Genomic DNA, 5000 nt, shown 5'->3' on the forward strand with positions numbered 1-5000 from the left:
GCCACTGCCTACATGTACATGTATGTTATTGCTTTTTGTTCCAAGAAAAGGGATCTTCTGATTGTACAAGTCATGTAGGTTGGTTTTTTTACACCACCACCCCCCCCCCCCTCCTCCCCTCCCCTCCCCTCCCCCCTCCAAAAAAAAATAACAATTTGCAAGAGATGAATTTATCAGCATACTTGGGCTTACATACATGTACAGGTACTTGCAAAAAACTGAAGAGGGTGCTGTTGAATAACAACAATAACTTGCCAGTGTGGAATACTCATGATGCTGTATCATGTATATGTACATGTACATGTACCGTAAGTGCATGAGATCCACCATGGGACAGATACAGGCATGAAAATAACACTATGCAACATGAAAAAAAAAAAAAATAAAATAATAATAATAATAATAATAATAATAATAATAATAATAATAATGCACCTTCTAGGATCTGCAGTATGGTACATGTATATGAACTCTCCAAAAACAATAATTTACAAGCAGTCTGGTTTTTACGTTCCTTAATTCTAAATACATCATACCTCGTTCATCCAGATTTTCCATCACTTTCTTGTTTTTAATGCACAACAGTCTGAGTCAAGGCAGTAATCACTGTGTGTATTAAAGATAATTCGTTTTTATTAAAAAAGAAAGATTACGGACGACACTTGATAAACATGTACATAAGTCCTGCAAGAGTAATTGACCATGTTGTGGATGTTACAATACTCAACCACATAATTGTGACAGGGTGAGAAAATCAAAGTGCCACTGTCGTTACTCGTGGATATGAAAGTTACCGCAATTGTTTAAAATTGGCAGGCTGAAGTTTTCTTTATGCATTAGCATTGATAGTTGGATAACTGTGTAACAGGACGGTGGGCTCTCATGCAACTAGATACCCAAAATACTGCATGTATGTGAGGTAATCCCCTTTGCTGGAATTCAACCCTGTGAAATAAGTATACCATTTCTCCAACAGGCATAAGATTACTCTTTAACACATCCTCTATAAAGAGCTCTACCATGTGTTCAAAGTTCGTTGCACAGATGACAGGGTAATTTTGAATCAGTAAGGTCTGATTTTTGTTGCCAAGTCATATAATGTTAACAGATTTAGCAAGTAAAGCAGATCCATTCAGTAATATTAACACATTTTGCACCAGTTATACATTCCTCCAACAAACCTTGTGAATATTAATTTTATCATTATATTTGATACACTTAGATACAGATGATCTGAACCATAACTGACCACAGCAAGTACATAATATATATTCAGCGCCATGTCTTATCTTATCACGAAAAAGACTGAATCACTTTTGACATAGAATGTCTAATAGAGCCTTGACCTTGACAAATTTCAGTTTGGTTTAGCCTTGAGCTCTGCATAGCTTTCCTTAAATGTTTTATGCTTTTCTGTTTAGGTCTCTGATATGTTCTGGATTGCTTTTCTTTTCCTATTCCCTTGCTGCTTCAATATTTTCAGATCTGTTTTGGCGTTTTGCAATGTTTTTCTTTTTCCTGAACTCTTCAAGTGATTTTGTCTCTTCCGCTTGATAGAGTCTCTCATAGAAGCTCTTTTTTGCCACTGTTTTGTAGAAATTATTACTGACACTCGCATCATTTTTGGCCATCGTTAATTAATGTATTAAAGTCTTCGCGTTGGTCAGTGAAAGACGGTGCACAATTTTTTGCACCAATCTGTACTTGTTCAGAATATTTTGCTTCACCTTCGAAGAAAGCCATTTCTTTAATTCTTCCGTTTCTTGCTTCTAAATGCAGCGGAAGGTGCTCAAACACTTCAGTACAAAAGCGACATACAGTAATGGCGGCGCACAACCTCGCAAACAGGAAGTCACAGCGATCTAAGCTGTGTTGTGATTATCCATCCTGATTGGCTTATTAGATCGAACTTCCGGTTACGCAGGAGTGACACATTTGCATAAAGACCCTCACCAAAACTCGTGGATATATATCCATGAGTAAAAATGTAAAAAACACTATCCCATCAGGCAAGCCATTGCTGAAGTTCTCTACATGTAGCTCAGAGGTGTGAGGAAATCTACAGGATTAACCCACAGATTCCTTGCCCCCGAATGACAAGTAAAATCGCAGAGCGTTAGAGTATTTAAGACATACATGATTGTACATGTACTTAGTGTAACTCCGAGGAGTCAGTGGGTTAACGGGAGTGGATGCAAAGGTTGTTAATATTTTTTTTCTGAACCTTGCATTAGAAGAGAGAGTTCCAATCTATATGTACATGTAAGGAAAAAGCCATCTTATTTCAAAAAAGAGAAAAAAAAAATTTGAACACAAAAATCATCTTCACTTACAGTGGCAAAACGACTACTGGCAGCCATTTTGTCCATCGAGGTAACTATCGGCTGATAATCCGAGATAGCGAGCCAATGAGAGCGCACGATTTTGTATAATCACCTGTGTATTTATACTAAAATCAGATATGATTGGTACATGTACATGTAGTTCAATACCAGATGAAGAGTTACTCAGTCAAAGTAAATTTGTAAGAATTTCCTTCTCTTGATTACATATTAAATAATAGTTATTTATTGTATTTAACTCAATTAAATTCAATTTAAAAGAGAGAAGACAAATTAATTTTAAGAAAATACATGTACACTGTACATGACTTGTATGATCTACATGTATTGGCTTCAAAATGTTCGTAAAATCTACTTCTATAATAATGCTTCTTGCTTGTCAATAGGTCATGATAACAATAATTTTATGCTATCCTTACAGGCACTCACTAGCCTTGGACTACAGGCCAGCATAGCAGAACACTACATTTTTGAGCCTAAAACAACTTGCTTGATGATGGTCAAAGACAACCCTAAGACTTTAGTTTAATTGTGAATGCCTGGGTACTAAGTTACACCTTGATAACTTAATCATTCACATGTGTGATGCTATCACATGGCATCTGACAGGATGCGGCGATGCGGATCCGCATAATTCCCTAAAATCCGCATCCTCCGCATAATTACGACATTTTCCGCATAAAACTGAAGAAATGCGTGATGTTAGTGATAAAGCAGCTGCTTACCATCCTCACAAATGCAAAAGCCGAAGAGATTGACTATTTTGAAACACTTATTTTCCCGAACATTGAAGAAAACACGCCATTTTGTTTGCAAGATGAAAGTTCGTAAGCAGTTTCTACGCATTTTTTGGCAATGAGCCTGCACTCTAGTTAAACCATTTTCATAACATACCCTAGGCTCGGAATTTTTAAACAAGATGCAACAAGGTATGAAAATTTAGCCGCAAGTTATGGTAGCAAATTAAATTGATCATTTGTAAAAGTAGGGAGAATAATCGCGATGAAGTTGTACAAAACAAAATAGGAGCCCGCAATACGTATGTGTAAAAAACCGCTGAAAATGGTGAATGATCGAGGGAATGGATCGTGGTTCAACCACATCACAATTTTGCTCCATATTTCCAAATTGAAACAAAATACGAGGAAAAATTTTTTATTTTTTTTTTTATTTTTTTAATCGCTTTATTTATTTTAGCACAAGTTTCGGCAAAATACCGATTACTAACCCTTTTATTGTAACGGTGAAAGCTGGTCGCAGATTGGCTATATTGGCCAGTTGTAAATGCGACTGCATTGGTCGCAATTTCGAGTCCTGATTTACCATAAGTATGTAAATACATTGGATGGGCCTAATTGTTTGTTCTATAAATTGTTTAAATTTCCGCATAATCCGGTGTAATTTCCGCATAATCTTTAATTTTTTTCCGCATCCTATCAGAAGCCCTGCTATCATAACAGAACTGAAAACTAGAATCATTAATTTGGACAGCTTGAATTCTACATGTAAAAATTAACATTTGAACATGTCATCAAGACCAACCGAAACAAAACAATGACTTGAAACACTTCCTTTTTGAAGGTACAAAGCGTTTTTATGTCACTAGAAATATGTCCTGATAGTTTCGGGACTTTTGACAGATGCCTCCATGGAATGACTGTTTTAAAAATCCTGTATGGCTGCAGGACATGTATTGGTAGATACAGTGAGTTGTATTACCTTTTCGAATAAATGCACAGTTCTTGAAACAATAGCCCAACTCCAGAAAATAAAAATGAAGAAGTGAAAAAAGGAAGCGGGACAAATACCCCTGAAGTCCCACACTCAATGACTATTGATTACCACACTTCAAAGACGAAGCATACAACACATCTAATTCTGCTTCTGATTAACAGATAATAATCATGTGTTTGGTAGAGGAGTGCTAAGGATGATGACCACTGCACTGCAGAATTTGAAGTGATGACTGATCATGAAGGATTGCGGGAGGACAATTTGAAAGCGCATACAATCGAACCTCGATTAACTGGATATTTTGATTTTAAAATAGATATCCGGATTTGCTTCTCTGGTCGCAGTTTTTCATGGATATTTATTAGTCATATTTTAGGATCTGCAGCAAACCCTTTTTCCTTCAAATGATGACATGAAAGTCCGGTTCACAATGATTGTTTTTTTGCTTCAAAACACAAATCTGTACGAGCATGTGTCATGCTCACACACACCATAACTAATGTGGTGCATTTCACTGTGCTCTGATTGGTTCAGATTTGCTCCGTTCCTAAGTGAAAGGAAAGGAAAGGAAAGGAACTTTATTTAAGTGTCTAATCTTCTAGCGTTGTACTGTAGAGCACTAATCAGGGACACAATAAATTGAAATTAACAAGTTAATGCAAATAAGATCAAATGTTGGTTTTTGAGGAGAGGGGAAAACCGGAGTACCCAGAGAACAACCTCTCAGTGCAGAGTAGAGAACCAACAAACTCAACCCACATATGATGCCGAGTCTGGGAATCGAACCCGGGCCACATTGGTGGGAGGCGAGTACTCTCACCACTGCGCCATCCCTGCACCAAATTCCATTCTGAAGTAGATATACATCAAAACGAATCCATCAAGTCGACAAAATGCACAATGTAAGACATCCACTATTTCCAT

At 36.9% G+C, this 5000-nt stretch overlaps 1 long non-coding RNA gene across 1 annotated transcript in view; it reads right to left on the reverse strand.

Annotated features, from left to right (window-relative positions):
• Positions 1 to 5000, reverse strand: part of LOC138006224 (uncharacterized) — an 8953-nt gene that overhangs the window by 2626 nt on the left and 1327 nt on the right. The window contains exon 2 of the long non-coding RNA XR_011123875.1: positions 537 to 606. This is a non-coding gene — a long non-coding RNA (uncharacterized lncRNA). The remainder of the gene's footprint in view (positions 1 to 536; positions 607 to 5000) is intronic.

The sequence above is a fragment of the Montipora foliosa genome, chromosome 6 (genome assembly GCF_036669935.1).
Source record: "Montipora foliosa isolate CH-2021 chromosome 6, ASM3666993v2, whole genome shotgun sequence".
Lineage (NCBI taxonomy): Eukaryota > Metazoa > Cnidaria > Anthozoa > Scleractinia > Acroporidae > Montipora > Montipora foliosa.